This window comes from Lissotriton vulgaris, chromosome 10 (assembly GCF_964263255.1).
Source record: "Lissotriton vulgaris chromosome 10, aLisVul1.2, whole genome shotgun sequence".
In the NCBI taxonomy this organism is placed as follows: domain Eukaryota; kingdom Metazoa; phylum Chordata; class Amphibia; order Caudata; family Salamandridae; genus Lissotriton; species Lissotriton vulgaris.
Window position 1 is genome coordinate 100,405,532 of NC_141698.1, and position 20,526 is coordinate 100,426,057.

Here is a 20,526-nt window from a genome sequence, read left to right on the forward strand (position 1 = left end):
GTTTTACACAGCTACCTTAGAGGGTGGCACAATGAGGGTTGCAACCCACTAGTAGCATTTCAATTTAGAGGGCCTCAATACATGTAGGATCATACACTTTACAAGGGATGTACAAGTAAATTAAGTGTACCAATCAAGTGTAGGTCAAGTTTACCATGCTTTAATGGGAGAGCACACATACATTACTAGTGGTTAGCAGCATGGGGAAAAGTGCATAGAGTTCTAAAATGCAACAAAAACAGATTTAGCCAAGGAAGACAAAAATCTGGGGTGACCTGGCAGAAAGGGCTAGATCCAAGAGCCTATTTAGGTTTCCCATACGTCCCTAAGTTATTGTGCTCTCTTGTCCAGGGCCTGTAAGTTAAATGTCTCTAGAGGGCTGCAGCGCCTATTGTGCTACCACTGTTGAAGCACACCTGAGGTGCACCCAGCACCTTGGGTGGGACCCGATGATGAAGCATGCCACCAACTAGGTTGGTGGGTGAGGGTTTTCAAAACAAATGGTTTTCCCACACATGAACATCTAGCTTCTAGAGTGTGAGCTAGTTCTTATTGATATTAATCCTCTTCTCCAATGACCTGGGGCGACGGGTGCAGGGGTATCCTTAGGTGTCAGATTTGTTCTGTACTGTAGCAGTCTCAGTTGAATGGGCCTGCGTGCAGAGGCTGCAGCTGATGTCGGTAGTCCAGGAGCGTTGCAACCTCAATGGACTCAAGCTCTGGAGGGGTGAGGGACCTTGTTGACACTGGTTGCCCACTTCAACTCGGGCCAGACGCGACGGGTGCAATGGTGACTTCGGGTGTCCTGTTTTGATAGTTCCAGAGACCTCAGAGTTTTCTCTTTTGGAGTTTCTTCAGAATGGATCTGCTGTTCAGGGGAGTTCTTGAATCTTTTTGAAAGGCAGGCAGTACTCCCAGGTTTCTGGAATCAACACCTGCAGGTGAGTCAAGTTTGGCACAGTTTTCAACGAGGGAGGCAGACAGGCCAGCAGGGTTAGTACCAGGTCAGTTGCTTTTTCTCTCGTCTTTGCTCTTGCGGTTCTTCAATGTCCTCTCTCTTCTTAGATCATCAGGATCTGCTTCTCTGGTGCCAGGGGCTCCCTAAATGACGAATGTAGGGGCATTAGGGGAGTGTAGGGTAGTAGCCATTGGGCTAGTCACTGCACCCCCTATATGACCACTTCCTGTGGGAAGTGGGCATTACCTTGTCCCAGAAATTCCTAAGTATGCCCTCACAAAGATGGCTAGTTCTGAAAAATCATGCCCACCTTAGGGGTGGTACTAGCCTGTAGGTGGCACACCTACCTAACTAGCAAACTTCCCTGCCTGTCCAGGTGCCAAGGGGACTCTGAACAAAGGGGTCATCTCCCTCTACCTGTGAGGGGGAGCTAGTATCGCATTTCAGAGTTGGCAGACCTTTGAGGCTTGCCACCCATGGAAGGCTAATCAGCAGGTCATCCTGTGGGAGATGGTGATCCACCCTCTTCCCGGGCAGGCTTTTGTGTTGTGTCTCATGAGAGCAAAGGCTCTCACCCTAGTAGTTCAGAACAGTGTCTCAGGCTGTCAGAAACCAGTCAGCAAGTACACCAGAGGCCGGTGGGTTTTCAGGGGGCACCTCTAAGGTGCCCTCTGAGTGCATGTATTGGTAAATCAAACATGGGCATGCATGTGGGTTTACCAATACGAGATGTTTGATACCAAACATCCCTATTTGCAGGGAAGCTATCAAGTACTCTTTTTCACCAGTGTCCAGTGTGTCTTAAGATGGCTTCCCTGGTAATTTGCACTGGCAGTAATAGGACTGGCAAGCACAGGGGCATTTCTGCTCATCCAGGTATGCCCTCACATGTAATATGCAGCACCCTGCCTTAGGGCTGTCAGGCCTGCTGTAGGGGTGACTTACAAATATAACATGCAATGTTAGGGACATGGCATACAGGAATGTGTGACATGCTGTGTTTTCACATTGCCTGCACCAAGAGAGGCAGCCTGAAATGGTAGTCTTGCATGTGCTTGGTGAGGCACCCCTTAAGGTGGCACAATTCTTGCTGCAGCCCATAGGGACCCTCTTTAGTACCTTAGGCCCTTAGGCCCTAAGTCCCAGGGTGCCATTTACTAGGGACTTACAGAGGGTGCTAAAGATTTAGCCAATTGTGGGAACAATTGTACAGATTTGGGAAAGAACACTGAAACTGGGGACCTGTTTGGCAGGAACCCAGTAAACTTCATTCAAAGTTGCATCAAATACCAGACAAAAAGTGGGCAGTACTGCAACAAAAACCCAGGGACATATTTACTAGTAAAGTGGCAAAGCATGTCGTTAAGCGTTAGAAACGCAGGGCGTTTATATATATATATATATATATGGAGCCCCTGGCACAAATTATACAAGAATTCAACATATCAATGACCTCATACGCTGATGGTACCCAATTAGCGATATCACTGGACACAAAAAAACAACAGAGATGGGGAGAAGTTGTCTTCCTGCCTAATTAAAGAAAAAGACTGGATGACAAACATCTGCCTAAAGCTGAATGGGAAAAAAATGAGATTGTATATCTTGGAAATAAACTAGCTCCCATCATTAGCCTGGCCAGAATGTTTAGGCAATGCACCTCTACCCACAGATATAATCAAAAGCCTAGGCTTCTGGCTTGAATCCGATCTGTCTATGGGGACTCAATCCAAGAAAGTAGCCGCAACTACTTGTTTTGGCCTTTTAAGAAGCATAAGGAAAATTCTGGATAGGGTGCCAATTCATCTGAGAAAGACAGTGGTCCACTCCATGGTTAACTCCCGACTAGACTATGGAAACTCGCTATTTTTGGGAGCACCTAAATACGTCATGGGTAAGCTGCAGATTGTGCAGAACGCAGCTGCCAGGATACTCTGTGACATCCCAGCACGCGAATCGGTAAAAAAACACTTAGCAAACCTTCATTGGCTTCCGATTGCTGCTAGAGTAAAATTTAAAGCTCTAATCATTACGCACAGAGCACGCCATAATAAAGGGCCAGAGAAAATCAGAAAGCTGATCTCTGCATACACCCCAATTAGGCGGTTACGATCCAGTACAGCTAACCACCTAACACAAACAAAGGTCAAGAGAGAAAGAAGGGGCGGAAGGACATTCTCACATCTAGCCCCCAAACTCTGGAATTCCATTCCAGCAGAGTGCAGGAAAATAGATAATGAAATGAACTGCAATTTCGAATGCAAATTTAAAACCTGGCTATTCAAGCAACATCTTTAAGTTACTGGTGTACGACCTGTTACTAATCACAGCGCAGGGAAGCCTTAGGGCAGCCATGCGCTTTATAAATCCCCCTATAATAACAATGAGGGCTGCACTATATTTAAAAGAAAATGGTGCAGCCCTGTGTAGCCCCCTGTGCTGGCGCTAAATTTAGCTGCCTACCGTCAACGCAGGCACCCTTGAATCATAGTGCAAGGGTGTCTGCGTTGCAGGGTAAGATTGTTTATGTGCTGGAAGGTGCCCCTTCCTGCACATAAACAATCCTTGGCGTTTTGCTGTTTCCATGTGTGCTGCACAATGCAAAAAAGAGGAGAAATTAAACATTTCTCCTCGTTTCGCCAGGGTAACACCAGGTTTTCCCTGTGCTTAATTTTGGAGCTGCCCATATTTACGCCACCCTTGTAAATATGGGTCAGCGTCAAAATCAATGGGTGTTGCGGTGGAACACCCACATCAACACCCATTGCCCTACCCTCTCAGTCTAAGTATAGCGTGAAAGGTCCCCAATTTACAAGGCAGCGTTAAGCCACGTTAAGTAGTTTAACGCTGCTTTGTTAATAAGGCGAAGTCGCTATCACCACCACAATGTCTTGAAAAGTAACGTTGTGGTGGCAATAGTTGCTTGTAAATATGCCCCCCCCCCCAGTTTCCTACAGCCATGATGTGTCAGTACTTTAGCTATCACCTACTATATCACTAAAAATGATATGATGTTCCATGTTCAATGAATTGACTGTAGCCACGGTAAGTAGGCTGTTCTTAGCTCCCGGGATAATCCCGTATCAGTGTAAATAGACCCTCACCCACAAGGTGGATGATTTATCATCGGATCTTGTTCCAAGTTGCTCGGGGGTGCAATACCAAATGGGCTCCTCCTTATGAAGCTCTTTAAGAAGATTTTTTCTGCAGGAGAGATAGTAAGTAGAGGAGGTTTGAAAATTATGTATGGATAACCAAACAATATCAAATATTCATTTATTAACGTAAAGTACATGGGATTATGCCATCCCTGTATAACAAACAGTCTCAAATTTCTTTATAATAGGTGACGTAATGCACCCTGTCACCTATTAATAGAAATTAGGTCAAAATGTAACTGTATTAACAAAGAATAGTACCAGAACCTTGGGAGCCATATTTTACATGGATCAACAAAAGTCTCTTGATCGATTATTTAATTTTTATATTATGTACACCAAAACGTCTATATTTTAAAAATAAGAAAATATTTGCATTAGATACAGAATGTTTTAGGATTAAGGGAAAGAGAATGTAGCCAAACATTAAGAGTTTCATCTGTGGTACTTGATTTTACAAAATGTATTGTTATGGTTTTAATTAACTGAAACAATAAACTTTCTAATATAATTATTATTATTACTATTACTATTATTATTATTATTATTATTATTATTATTATTATTATGAACTGTAATAAGTTATTACAGTTGAGTTCTAACATTACAATGCCTACTGCCAGCAGTTGAGAGGAAAGGCAGGTCAGGTCAGAGGGCTAAATTAGAGCAGCTGTTTAAAGAAAAATACGAAACGTGGCCTTTCTGTCTTCTGCTTTGTATTTCAAACTGTATAGTGACCAGCGGAAAGGAGATATTTATGGCAACAGGTTTTGTTTTTCACATCTTAGGTGATTATAAAAAAGTTAGAATCTTTCTGCATGTTTCTGCACATTCGGAGCTACTGCACTGTTTAAAAAAACAAAAAAAACGGACGCATTAAACTGGTTCTAATGTCCTTTTGCAACAGCTGACAGCTTTCTAGATGTTTTAATTCCGCAGTAGATTCTATTTGTAGTCTTCATGTTTGCAAACATGCTCTTTCTTTAATATGAAAGAGCTACACACCAAGGATTTCAGTAGTTTGTGGGAAAGGGGATGGCGTAATCATATAATATAATAAATAAAGTACCCCCTTGAGTACATGATAAGGATATTGCAAGTCAACTCGGACTTCCATAACCTCATAAAGGAACTTGGCATTTGGACTCGCTCCTTTATATTCTCATGGAACTTCTATGTGACTGGCAATATGTGGTATAAAGGGGGTACTTTATCCCATATATGACAAAACGTATTTAGGTGAAAAAAGTAAAAAATGTAGAATTTAATCCTTTAAATGCTGATTCTGCATGTTATGCCTCATTTATAAGTGGAAAAGAAAGTATTTATTGCACCTGATACATACCTCGCCTACAAGTCATAGAATTGATGTCTTAGAGAGGAGTTGGAACTGGTTTTATCCAGATGTTTAATACAGGGCATTGTCCTAGAAGCAACGTGGTAGACTCCTGGGAACCGACCTGCTGAATCACTGACTTCTCCCGCCTCTTAAAAAGATATTTTTGCTCTGAATTTTTGTACACTGCTAAGATACTTTTTGGTGGCTGTTTAGACCTCATTCCGGTTTAATGTCTGGTGGAAGGCTTGTTTGTTGCAGGTAGAGAGTTATATACAATAGGGCAGATTTACAAGCCCTTTGCGCCACTTTTGTGTCATTTTTACCTATGTGAAAAATGACGCCAAAGTGGGGCAAAGGGCTCGTAAATCTGCCCCAATGTGTTTATTCACACCTTTGTTGGCCTTACGGGTTAAAGGTCAGAGTAATACATCTGTAATGACGTACTGGAGTCATTTTATCTTAAGTACGTACAGCATTTGCGACAGGAAAAATATAAACTAAGATAAAATCAACAATACAATTTACATTTTAGAGTCGATATTCAGATTGGTATACCTGTGGTGTCGAACTGGAGTCCTTTTATCTCAAGTGCAACTGAAAAAACATAGACTACAATAAAATAAACAATACGAAAAGTAATTTACATTTTAGAGTCGCCCTTGCCGATGATTTCCATATTTCAATGTTGTGTGTCTCTGTGACCCAGGGCGAGTTATTTTTTTTACCTCCTTCATAGATAGCTCAGTCCCGAGATAATTGGTTAATGATAGCGAATTGCGATTTCCGCAGGGTGGAATCCATGATATTGTGTTTTTTCTCTCCTGCAATCTCGAGCACCATGGATGAGATGCACAAGTATTACTGTATGTGTTATAAAATAGAATTTCATTACAATGCCCGCACCATGCGCCATCGACAGGGCACGCGCCTCAAACTCACGCCCCACCCCTGCTGCACACTACGGGCCAGCTGTAGGAAGCTCAAATGGGTTCGCCGTTTGCGAACTCATTTGAGCAAAATGGTATGTATGTGGCAAATTTCAGTGAAAAATAAGGAATCGCAAATTTGCGATTCCTTATTTTGCGATTGCATGTAAGGAATCTCAAAATTAGCAATTCCTTAAATGCAATGTATGATGCAAAAAAAAATTGCAAATTGTCCCTAAGGAATCGCAAATTACCACCAACTTCAAGTTGGTGGTAATTTGCAAATTTCTTTAAAAATGACCATTTTTGCATTTTTTTAAAGTGCCATGTGACGCACATACATGCCCTTAGGGCATGTATGTGCACCCATGCTTATTTCAGGGGTGCAACAGGGTGTCCTTTGGACACCCTTGCACCCTTGAAATTATTCTCAATTTTTGATTAGCAAATTGCGAATCGCAAATTGAGAATCATTTCTAAGGGTGGGCGTAGTGGGCGTAGTGGGGCTTCACGAAGCTACGCGAAGTGGGCGAGACACTACGTCCACCTACGCACTTCGCGTAGCCCCACTACGCGCCACCCGCCTCCCTCCCGCCCTCCCTAAATACTTAAATTATATTTTAGAAAATGATTAAAAACCACTTGCCTTGTCCGCCGCAGAGTCCCCGGGGCTCCCGCTCGTCATCGCGCGATTCGCGCCGCCGTCTTGAATAGTAATGCGCATGCGCGGCCGTCCGCGCATGCGCATTTCTCGCAAGAAATGCGCATGCGCGGGCGGCCGCGCATTAGCATTACTATCAAAGACGGCGGCGCGAATCCCGCGATGACGAGAGGGAGCGCCGGGGACGCGGCGGACAAGGTAAGTGGTTTTTAATCATTTTCTAAAATGCAATTTAAGTATTTAGGGAGGGCGGGAGGGAGGCGGGTGGCGGGCAACTGGCGGGCAACTTCGCTACGCCCGCAGGGTGGGCGTAGTTTTGCCTGCTAAGCCTACTTCGCAAATGGCGAAGTAGGCAAAACTACGTCCACTCCGTGGGCGTAGCGAAGTGATACGCCCAGGGTTAATAATTTCACATTCATTCCTATGGGCCTCCTGGCCCATAGAAATGAATGGGAAATTATTCCTTAATTGCAATTAGCAATTTGCTAATCGCAATTAAGGAATATTAAGAAATCGCTAAAAAATGGACAATTTTTAAATACATACCATTTTGCAATTCTCAAGTAGCGATTCCTTAAAAATCGCTATTTGAGAATCGTAAAAGTGTATCTTGATACATCTGGCCCTGCATCTCTTTCTACAATATGGAAGGATCCAATTTCGATATTCTCTCTGCCAGCCTTTCTAAACTCCAATGTTCACCCTCATTAGCACCGGAATGACAGTTGAACAAGATGTGACATTTCATCAGCAGGTGGGGGGACACGAGCATCTCTGAGGATGGATGACGGTCAGTCGGATCCTATACCTTCCCTTTCCTTCACCTGTGTATCCACTGACCTCTCTCTCTCCTTCTCGATGACCAGTTAGAAAACTCAGTAAATTCCAGCAAAGGTGTTCAATGTATCTCTAATTAAAATGTATGAAAAACCTTTCCATGCAAATTTTACTTGGCATTTTTCAATACTTTTGGGCTATCCTTAACACTCAAACACACGTTCCCATATAGGCTTTCTTTATACGTTCTTTCGGATAGGATGGAGTATTTACCACACTTGGTAAATTCCCCCATATTTCAACTTGGAAATGAGGCATAACACTCAGCAGATTTGACATGCTGGGAGAAAACTGCCAGGGTGGCTTAACTATCACACACCATGCAAATCACTTCCAATCCCTATGCTAAGAAGTCAGCCCTGAACTTGGAATGAAGGCCTTATTGGGATCATGAGCCCAGACCCAATCCAGTTTGTATATCCTAGGTTCGAAAACCAACTCAGCATTTTATTGAGCTGAGGTTAATTTTTTTTTTAAACAATTTTATTTTGAGCTGAGGTTAATACCAAGAGAAGCAACTCTTTGAGGGTAATAGTTTGATAATAAATTGTGTAATGTAATGTTATTGCTGTTTATATATCCACACCACACCTAATATTTTATCTCTATCATCTTTCTTGCATTTGTCTATACACATCTCTGTCTCTATACATATTTTTTGTATTTTTTATGATCATGCTCTAACTCTTACTTTTCTTCTTTTACTCTCCTATACCTAGTCATAACACTCTTTTTTAACCCCTCCCCTGCTGATGACGGAACCGCTCCGTCATCAGCTGTGGTGGCTCTGTGCTGATGACGAAGCGGTTCCGTCATGGCCCGCCCGATGCTCCTGCGCGGCGGGAATTCTGCGCCTGCGCTGAGCATTCTATTGAGCGGACGGGGCCATGACGGAACCGCTCCGTCATAAGCACAGTGCAACCGACGCTGGTGACGGAGCGGTTCCGTCACCAGCATGCGCCTGCCGTATTTCCGCCCCGCCCCCTTAGCACTGTGGCGGAATAGCCGCCGCAGTGAAGCGGTTAAACTGCTCTCTAATTTTTGCTCCCTTGGCTACTTTTCTATATCCATTTTTCTTTCTCTAACATCTCTTTCCTCCACTGAGCATTTAAGATTTTGCCTACGTTTTAGATATTTTTATGAGAGTGAGCATGTTTTAAGCCTCGAAATGCCTCGATAGGCAATAATACTGAAAGGAAGTTGAGTTGGACGGCTAAGCATAAGAAAGCTCTTTTAAAGCACTGAGGAGCATATTTATGAGTCGGTTTGTGTCACGCTTGCACCACACAACATGGTATATGCACCCTGCAAACCTTGAGGGAGGTTTATGAGGCCATGCAAGGACACTTTGCATAGCCCTGAGTGGCTCCATAAACCTGGAGTACGGCAACTCCAGGGCAAATTGCTGCATTGCCCTGGGAAGGCATTCCATGGGCATTGTGTTGGTGTTCCCATGCAATTCCAATGGATTTTGATGTTTTCCCAGATTTACCAGAGTTGGTAAACCTGACAATGCGCCAAAAAGATACGCCTTCGCAGGAGAGGTGTAACAAGGAGAAATATCTATATTTCTTCTTGAGATTTCAGATGTATCAACTTATTCCAGGGAAAGAGTGGACACTTAGATTTCAATTACAAGTGCACGGTATTACTTGGCTACAAGTTACCTCCTGCGCCGGGACACCTCCTTGAGAGGTAGCTGTTTGCGCTATATAAACTTCTGTATTATTATTATTAGAGCTTTTTATTATTAATCACACCTTACATATAAAAATAATGTGGGGAGCATTATTTAGCAAATCCAATCAAAACCCTAAGTATAGTTTTCTTTTGTGATTACAAGAAATAAAAGAAGATTTTGGGGTCTATCGCACCAAAATCTGCATATTCTGACCATTTTCATGTTCATTTCCCCTCAATATATTTATGTTTAAACAAATCCATCTGGGGCGTGGCATAGCAGAACTGCCAACAGCACGTCTTGCGTTTGGCTCCGGCAGTCCTCTTTCAGTTATCCAACATAATTCTGTGCTAATTGAACTTATACACCACTTACTTGAATTGCTGACCTTTGGCGGCGCTCAACTGCAAACACACAGGCAGGATGGCGGACCTGCACAACCAGCTCTGAACACGCTGGCAAGATGAGGCGCAACTGGTCCTAAGCGCTTGCCCACAACTGCTGCCTGACCCTACCTCGGGCCCTCTGGGAAACATAGACAGGGAGGGGCATGGAGCTGGGCTGAGGCACCTCCCCAACAGCAACACCATGCAGTGACTGCAGGGCTGCTCGCTGTGTCGTGGCCAGCCTGAGCTGGCTGAGGCTAGGGTGGTTGTCTGTAGAGATGGGTGCCGGAGTACACCAAAGTCGTTCCCGATGAAGTGAGGGTTCCCGGCAGCCGCTGTCGGCAGTAGGAGTTCCTGCAGGGCGGTGACGTGGGTAGGGGAGGGGCATGGTGGGGGGTAGCAATGTATGGATTACGGAGTTTAACAGGTAAGTAAACATATAAATAAATAAAACGAATTTCCTTGTGTGCACTGCATCACCAAATGCGATGCAGTGCATGCAACAAAATTCGTTTTATTTATTTATATGTTTACTTATCTGTTAAACTCCGTAATCCATACATTACCCCCCCGACCCTGCCCCTCGCCCTCCCCATGTCACCGCCCTGCAGGAACTCCTACTGCCGACCGCGGCTGGTTCCCAGGTGCCCCGGGGCGCTGCCTCCTCTGACAGTTGGAGGTGACAGCTGCTGCTCTCGGGCTGGGGCCTGTGGCATAGTCTGGCCAGACAGCCAGAGCCAGAGGGTGACTGAGATGCAGGTGGCTGGAGGATGCTGGGGACCTCTGACAGAGGGAGATGTGGAAGGATCACTCATTGTGGCCTGTTGGACTGGCTGGCTGCCCCGCCTTGAACCAATGACTGAGTGAGGAATCGTGCAGCTGGAAGATGCAGCTCTGGCCCAGCTGGCTAGTGGCAGTGGGCTGCACTTTCTCTCCAGTAGTGACTCCTCTAATGGATGTGATGGTGGTAGGCAAAGCTTTGCGGTAATATAGCGGTAATGATTCCATCCCTGCTGGCGGTGATGAGCACAAACAGGGTGCAAGAAGTGCAAAGGAGGCTGAGCTATGCACAGTAGACCTGCAACCTGGTACCCTATCGCAAAGTATAATTACCAAACATACCACAGCGAGGGTGCCCTGGGTGCAGAGAGGACCCTCCCCTCCTCACCCTACTCTATTTGGACTAGCAGCTGGCTGGGTTGGAGGTGCTTGTGCTTTATGATATGGCCTGTACACATCACTGTGAAGCATCCTCTTCCTGGGACTCTGGTGCATTCATAACTGTTGTGACATCTTGTTCTGCTCAGGTTGGATGGGAGTTCTGCTGCCTGCTTCTCCTATGCTGACACCTGGGCCCTTACAGCCACAAGGCAGGACTCATTGGCTTCGCACCACCCTCATTGAAACAAGTGGCGTCCCTTGCCATGAGACATGGGAAGAGGTAAACATCCTTGGTCCACACAGTAGACCCACGGATTGGAAAAATGAGAGTCACTGCAGAGGGGTGAATACGACACGTTGGAACCGGTGGGAACACAGATCCTGGCAGTCATAAAGAAATTCAGGAACACAGTGGGAAATAAAATTGACACACTAGCATTGAAGATGAACCTGGTGAGAGCTGACCTGCATAAAGTTAATCAGCAGTCCCTGGCAACAGAGAAAGAAGTTCAGCACTGACCTGAGGATGATGGCTAGCTCGGCTGCCAACCGCACCTTCTGCCTTGAGGAAAAACTCGAAGATATGGAGGGCAGGTCTAGCGAAATATTCTTGCCTTCGTTGTGTTCCAGGAATGTGCAGAAGGGACTATCCCAACATTTTTCCTGGACTGGTGGATATGAGATGTGTTACAGCCTGATGAACTTTCCCCTGTGTATGTGATTGACTTAGTGCACAAGGATCTGGCTCTGATGCCGTCTCTCGTGCCTGTCCATGAGCTTTGATCACAAAAATCTTAAACTACAGGGACATGGACATGATCATATGAACGGTTCGCATTACAGTGATCCACGCTATGAGGACAGCAACATACGATTCTTCCCTAATTAAGTGCTAAAGGTAAAAATATTTGTGGCAGTAAAGCAAAACTAGCATCTGTGAACCTAAAGTACATGTTGATGTTTACAGCTAAACTCAGGGTCATACATGATGACTAATCTCCTTTTTGAACATCTCTGGAGGAGGTGTGGGAGTGGCTGGAAATGGACAGCAGGACAGGGGTGGTGTCAACATTAGGGAGAACAGGATTATACCTTGGAAGTGGATGTTGCGGGCAACCACATGCAGGTAGGAGGGGTGACAGGTGCAAGCCTACCAAGATTGTTGAACAGCTGGTGGTGCTTGAAAGATGGAATGCTGGACATTATAAATCACGACGGTGAGACCTATGCAGGGATTCATCCAGCTAGATGGTGACACGATTGGAGAGAGAGGGTCTTGGGCATGGTGGCATGTCAAGCAAAATGGATGTTAAGAACACATGTACTGAGCAAATACTGTGAGGCCACAGTTCCGGAGTAAACTTGCTCAGCATTGTAGGCTATGAAGGGGCGCATGAAATGGCAGGGAGAAGATGTGTGAGGTTAGCGGGGTACGGATTGAACTAATTAACAAAGTACATTATGCTGATCTGTCCAATGCGCAAAATTGCTATGCTGTCACCCATGAGGCAGCTATCAAGTCAGAGTGGGGATTTGCTGTGGGTGAACTCCTCCCTCTGAGTGGCTCTAGTGGACGGCGGATCCATGTAGCATGCCTGTGTGGTCCCTTTGCTACATGAGCATATAGGATCTTTTGAGGGCATGGAACCTGGGCGAGTAACTCGATTTGTACTGGTCTCTGCATTCCCGGAGTAACTAGGTCCTTCTATCTCTCACATTTCTCTTTTAAGTGAGTTAGCGGCTGTTGGTGCTCTCAATACCACTGAAACATATTCTAACTCCAATGTTTGGAGTCGAAAGAGGAAGCACTATTAACTCCTTTGGTGCTCACGACGAGCCCAGCTCATCATGAGTCACAATGGAGCTTTGCTCATGACGAGCTGGGCTGGTTATAACGGCTCCGCGCCACCCACGCGCAATTAATTCCCTGCCTGTGCAGGCGAATTATTCAGTGGGTGGGGTTGTGATGAGCCCAGTTTTTCATGAGCACAGCTCCACTGTGACTCATGACGAGCTGGGCTCATCACGAGCACCGCGGCGCTGCGCTCACACCCCCGCACTGTGGGGGAATTACCCCCGCAGCGAAGGGGTTAAGCTGGTTAACAAGGTGTTTACCCATTGGGTTGGTTGAGAAAGTTGGTTTGTCTACACACATACCTATTATCATAAGCTCATCACATACACAACATTCAGGGTACACTGTACAGTGTCTTATATGATTGCCAATAGCACATGGCATCACCCATTGGTTGCAATTGTGTCCATGCCTGGGATAAACTCTATGATTTGGGAAAGGCTGTCTCACACACTAAAATATTGCTGCTACCTTACTGTTTATACATATTGCAAAATACCATGTGGCCTTTCTTGAAGTCTATTTTGCAAGAAATCCTTAGTTTGTGAGACTTACTGGTAAGGGGGTGGGGTGGTGAATTGAAACAAGATGTACTTTGGAGGTGGTGAAAATGGACAGAGCACAGAGAGGATTGGACCGCCTGTAACTTTATTATTTTGCTTCACGATTGCAGCATGCAACGAAATAGTGCGATGAGGGTCCAAACTTGGAAACCAGACTCATTAGGGGGTGGTTCCAGAGGGAGCCCTGCCAATCAGCTTGATTAGAGGGGTGCATCAACATTCAGCCCCCTCTAGGGTAGTCCATCAAGTGGCCACTGCCTAGGAAATGGGGGTCAAAAGCAACCACCCTTCAGCAGATCCCCGCAGATTGAATGGGTATATGGGACAACAAGTCACTAGCAGTGTGGAGAGGGAGTCTGCCTCACAATGGACGATATGTACCCTGGGATATTGGTGTAAACCCTTTGCAGAGGTGCTAAAGACCTTCAGAATTGGAACTGAGTAGTTCCTGAAATTTACTAAACTGGCACGTACAGCCAGGGAGGTTTGGACTGGATTCCCAGACTCGCCTGAAAAGACCTTGACTATGTAGTTACTCCTAGAGGGTGGAGGAGAGAGGAGATTTGTCTCGAATATTTAGAAAGCATTGAAGGACGACAGACCTTTGGGCACAATAAAAGCCAGACTCCTTGACCTACTGACCGCCTTGATAGATGCAGAGTGGACAAAAACCTCTCTGCAGGTTCAGGAGATTACAAGTCATGCAAGGTTCACATTTACACACTCTAATGATCTCTATAACATGTATCTTACACCCATTAGTCTGCAGAAAATATACCCTAACAGGACCTTGACCTTTCTTTTTTTTTTTTTTTTTTAAATATTTTTATTGTCGCAGGAAACGATAAGCAGCAATACATAATACATAAATACAGTATCAAGTGTCTTTAGAAAGCATAAATTTACATTAATTATAATTAAAGGGTTAGGATATTGGAATACAGAATAAAAAAGAAAGTAGAGCAAGAATTAAATTATACAACCTCTGGACGGCCCTAGTAATAAAAGAGCTAATTCACGGAAACAAATAATAGTGATTTGATTATTGCTCACATATATCTTCATACATCTTCACTACCCCCCAGTTTTTTATACCTCAAAAAATTGTTTCCAGATCTTTTCCTTTCTAGCTAGAGTTTTTGGTCCTCTATATTTAGCGAGTGTAAGTTCCATGGTTCTGATTTCTATAACCAATGTTAGCCACTCAGCAACAGTAGGAGTGTTCTTAGATATCCAAGCTCTTGCTATAGTTAATCTTGCACATGCTAACAAGATTGTTATAAGATCTTGGTTGGGACAGTAAGTCTCATAGATATCAAGTAAAACCAATTGGGGGGATAAATCCGGTAACTTAATCTGACTATCTTGATGGTGTTTTATAATTCCCATCCAATAGCTAGAGTACGCCGGGCAAGAATAGAGCATGTGTACTATAACAGCAGCATAAGTATTGCACTTCACACATTTTGTTTTGTCTGATGTTTGGTTCCCTTGAGCCCAGGCAGATATTCTCTCTGGAGTGTAATATAATTCTGTAATAGTCCTATATGTTTGCAGTCTTAAGTTGGAAGAGTGCACAACATCACTTATGTGAGTTAAAGCTTTACTAATCTGTTCTAAGTTTATGTCCCGATTTAGCCGGCGAGACCATTTAGTAGCAATTTTAGTAGTATTTTCGAGTTTATCCTTGGTTAAAAGTTGATATCCCAGCTTTATAAGTGATTTAGTTTTATCGGAATATATACACTCTATAATTTCAGACTGAGTAATTGTTGTTATTTTCATTTTATTGATAAAAAAGTCTCTCAGCTGGCGATATCGATAATGCATATCGTTTGTTACGCCATTTAATATTTTCATGGTTTCAAAATCTAACATACCATTGTTTCCAAATATGTCGCCTAGTGTATTGAGGCCACAATTAATCCAGCGATACCCTGTCCCATCTGAGAAAACACCCGGAAGACCCGGGTTGTCCCATAGTCTAAGTTCCGAATTATAGAATGTAGTCTGACTGATGTGCATAATTTTCTTCCAAATATTTATAGCATGTTTAGCAGTCTTAAATTTCACCCGTTTATAGTAATTTGGGTCATGTGTGCGGAGCAAAAATTGGTTGGAGTCGGTACCTAGCAAGTATTGATAAAAAAATAGGCAAGACTCTTTCTTTAATAAACTCCGAATTCGAAAAAAAAAAGTTGCCAAAAAGTATAATTTAAAATCCGGAAAAACAAGTCCACCTTTTGAAATTGGTAGTGTCAAAAATTTTATAGCCCTGCGTGCCTTTTTGTATCCCCAAATAAAGCTGCTACAAACGGAATCTAGTTTTTAAAAAAAAAATTGGTTTGGTTGTAATGGTATGGCTCTAAACAAATAGAGTAGCTTGGGGAGTATTTTCATTTTGATCAAATTTAGTCGGCCTAGTAGACTAAGAGGAATTTTGTACAATTTTTTAAGAGTTGTGGAGGTTTCTTTTAGAAAAGTATCATAGTTTGTTTCCAATATTTTCCCTACTTTAGCCATTAACTTGATTCCTAAATAAGTAGCTTCTCTGCAAGTGTCATAGACATGTATATCAGGAGTATAATTAGCTATAATTTGGGTTTTACTCACGTTCAATTTGTAACCTGAGATTAAACCATCATTTTGTGCTTCGTTGATAATTTCTGGCATAGCTCTATTAAAATCACTTGTGTAGATAGCTATGTCATCAGCATAAGCCGTTAATTTCAAAACAGTACCTCCATGACTCACTGGAATAATGTTTGTTTGGTCATTTAATGCATTTAAAAAAGGTTCTAAAGATAGGGCAAAAAGTAAAGGGGAAAGGGGGCAGCCCTGTCTCATGCCTCTTAGTATTTTAAATTTCGCTGATTCTTTATCTCCATAACTAATCAAAGCTAAGGGTTCGTCATAAAGGGACATAACCCAATCCAAGTAAGACCCGGAAAGCCCCAGTTTCTTTAATACTTCCCACAGATAATCCCACCCCACTCGGTCAAAAGCCTTTTCTGCGTCTAAAAAAATCATACCGAGTGGGGTGTGTGTACCTTCAGCGACATCAAAGGCAATTATTGAAGTGTTAACATGTGTGGTAGTATCCCTTCCCATAACAAAGCCGTGCTGTTGTAAATCAACTATAGAAGGCATACTAGGGGCAAGCCGATTTGGCAGTATCTTTGAAAAGATTTTAACATCAGTGTTGAGTAAGGAGATCGGTCGATAAGACCCACATTCTTTTTCTGGTTTCCCTTTTTTCAAAAAAAATATTATTTTCGCAATTTTCCATGAAGGAGGTGCTTTTTTGGAGAGGCTAATTGAGTTTATCACTTTTTCTAATAGAGGTAGTAATTCTTGAGCGCAAAGTTTATAAAGTTCACCTGGTAAACTATCTTCTCCGACCGCTTTCCCTGATGGTAAACTATCTATGGCCCGTTTTATTTCGTCTAGTGTTATTGCAGAATTGAGTTGTTGAATTGTTTCAGTACTGAGTATTTGAGATGCGGTTAAGTGTTTTTCTAAATATTGTGTTATTGCTGATTTTGCAGGTAATGTCTCTGGAGTGTACAATTGTTGGTAAAATTTAACAAACTGGTTTAATATTTGATCCGTTCTGTCATATGTATTTAAGTCATTCCCTACTATTTCTTTGATTTTTGTTTTAGCTTTCCTGTCCGCGGTTTTAAAGGCCAGTAATTTCCCAATGCGATCGCCACCTTCATATTGTCTAAATTTATATTTTTGTAGTTGTGAAGTGTATCTTTCTCTCAGTGGTTTTAATAAGCCTGCTTGTAATTTCGCCAACTTTAACCTAATACTTTCAATGTTATTCTTTGCGTATTTTGTTGCCTCTGCCAAGCTTATTTCCATATTTCGTATCTCGTCTATTATTTGTTTCTTCTCGTGGCGAATCTCAGCATTTTGCCTAAATATATACTGCTGGGCGAAACCTCTGATACTGCATTTACATGAGTCCCATACCATGTTAATGTTGGCCGTATTAATATTAATTGAAATAAACTCCTGAATATGTTGCTTAAGTAGGGTTGAAAATCTTGTATCTGTTAATAAATGTCTCGGAAAAGTAAATTTTCGTGTTTCTTTAGTTTGGTCTTGAAACATAACCTCAAGTAATAGTGGGTTGTGGTCGGAGGTAACTTTAGGGCAAATATCAATCAAACAATTATCTAAAATTTGTTCTGAGGCCCAAATCATATTGATTCTTGAACAGGATCTATGCGGTACAGAGTAATATGTGTAGCCTGCCTGAAGAGGATATTTTGATCTCCATATGTCTCTGACATTATTCAATCTGGCTAATTCCAAGATAGCTGTTCTAACTTTATACATTCTTTTGTGTTTACTTCGCCCGGTGGAGTCAATTTTATAATTAATAGTGCAATTAAAATCCCCAGCTATTACCAGTTCGCCTTCCCATTCCAATAAGTATAAGCTCAATTCTTCATAAACTCTAGGGTCATCGATATTTGGTCCATATATTACACATAGTACTATTTTGAGATTATCACATTACATCTGCGCAATTGCCCACCTCCCACGAGCATCTGAAGCGGTTTTTGTTGTAACAAATCTAGCACCTCGTTGTATTAGAATAGCTACCCCTCTTATAGTCTCATCTAAAGTAGAGCATACCACCAAATTATAATTCAATTGTGAAAGCAGCTTGCGGTCTTGATATTTAATATGTGTCTCTGATAGCAAAACTATATTCGGATTGTACATCTTAATCTCCTCTTTTACTAAGTTTCTTTTATTTTTGCTGTTCAGGCCGTCCACATTCCAACTTAGTATTCTTAATTTAGACATGTTACTATCCTGTTGGTTATCCCGTACAAATTTTTCCCAACTATCTTTGCCCTTTTCATATTTATTACGTTTTCTTTATTGAACTTACAAAACCAATCGAATCCTGCGATCCATTTTTTACACCCATTTTTTCCCCCCCACCCCTGACCTGGACGGTCAGACCCTCCCCTGCAAGGACCCCAGCAATGCCCTCGCACCCACCCGTCCCTTAGGGGGGAGCACCCCTCTATCTAGTGCTGCCGCTGAAGAGGCAGCAGAGAGAGAAAGCTAACATGATATTCTGCTCATGCTCATGCCACAATTAAGTTGTTCCTTGTTTGCTCATTCTTTTTATCTACAACAGTTTAGCCGATACTGGACTGTTTATGCTATTTAATTTTCATTCTGTTTTTCCCTTTCATTTTCCCTAGAAAATTTTTCCAGAGCTTGTTCCGCATCTTCTAAATCTGTAAAAAAAACCACCTTGCCATTTCGTATGACTTTAAGGCGAGCAGGTTCTTGGAGATAGGCCATGCAACCCAAATTTTTTAAAGGATCTATCAGCTTCCTGAGCTCCCAGCGTTTGTCCATGGTGCCCTTACTAAGATCCGATTTCACAAAAAACGTTAGATTTTCAACAGTCACTGGATTGTTCGGTCTTGCTTTCATTGATACTGCTTGTCGCAAAAGAAAATTACCAAAATAAATCAGGAACGGACGAGGAAATTTACTATTAGTGTTTTTTTGTATCAAGGGCAGTCTATGGACTCTCTGCAACTGTGAGTCCCAATCCCAGTCCGCCAGATCAGAAAAGGATCTCTGAAAGAGTTTCACCACAAATGTCCTAGGATCAGACCCCTCCATTCCTTCCGGTATACCAAATAGGCGGAGGTTTTGCCTTCGAGCGCGATTTTCCAAATCCTCCACCTTGGCCTCTAGTTTGGTAACTCTTAGAGTATTTTGTTTTGCAGTTGCTGAGGTCTTATTAACATCTCCTTCTACTTCTACAATACGTTGTTTAATATCTTCGATCTCTTTTGTCGCACCTTGACCTTTCTGAAATGCTATGAGTAGGGTCCACGTTTCCTGCATATGATATGGGCATGTAGGATGATATTGGAGTCCTGGGAGGAAGTGGTATCCCAGCTCAAACAAGTGACATGCCTTAGGTTTGTAACAACAACACACCACTGTCTCCTGAGTATTATATCAAAAACCAAGCAGGATAAAATGCAACACAGATTCATTAATTTGGGCTTGCTATTGGCCAAGCAACACATAGCAATGCACTGGTTTGCTGACAGATGCCCCAAGGTATTGAAATGAGGCTGTGATATGGAAGAATGAGCCTTGGCGGAAGAAGTGTGACTAGAAAGGATCAGAAGAGAAGACAGAGCTGAGGAGAATCTGAGAAAGTGGGCTAAAATGACACCCAACCTACTAGACCGTCGGGAGGGTGAGGCTGTGTGAGGCATGTTTAATTAAGCATTTTGCCTCGACACTTTGGTGGGACACCTTGGATGGCAGCAGACCCCTGAACCAATTAAAAAAATTGTGAGCAGGCAGGGGAGAGAGGACCACCCAGCAAAATGTGCAATGAGAAACTGTAGAGTAGAGCACTATAATATATGGCAGAGTGCAGCAGCCTCCCCAGCAGCATTAGAAAAGAAACAGTAAGTGTCCTGGGTCATTAAATCCATGACCCTCAGAGATCTTAACATATTTTTTCAAAACACTCCAAGCTGGAGCAATATGCTTTTCCGCTGGACCACACAACCCCCTTGTGGTAGGTTCTATGGCTCCACTTTGTAGCTTGAAACTGTTAAAAAAGACTCAAAGACATGTGGATGTTAAAAATAACACTTTAATGAATTCTTTATAAAAATCATTTTTTTTAAACATTGCACGACCTGAATTGATATTTCATTATAAATATTGGTCAGTTTTTGGCAAAGACAATGCCAGTGCTTTATATATGTTGACATTCTGACCCTTTCAGAAAGCCAATAAGCTCACTCTTTTATTTTGGTGTTTTTACCGTTTGACAAAGTCAGTTTACAAAAATAAAATGACACCCAGTCCATGCTCCCAACCACCCTTGCTGCGCATTACTCATGAGCAGCGAGGGGTTGGACACTAGCAGGGGTTGGGTCCAGGGCCTGACCTGCGGGCAAGCCCACGCTATGCATGGCTCT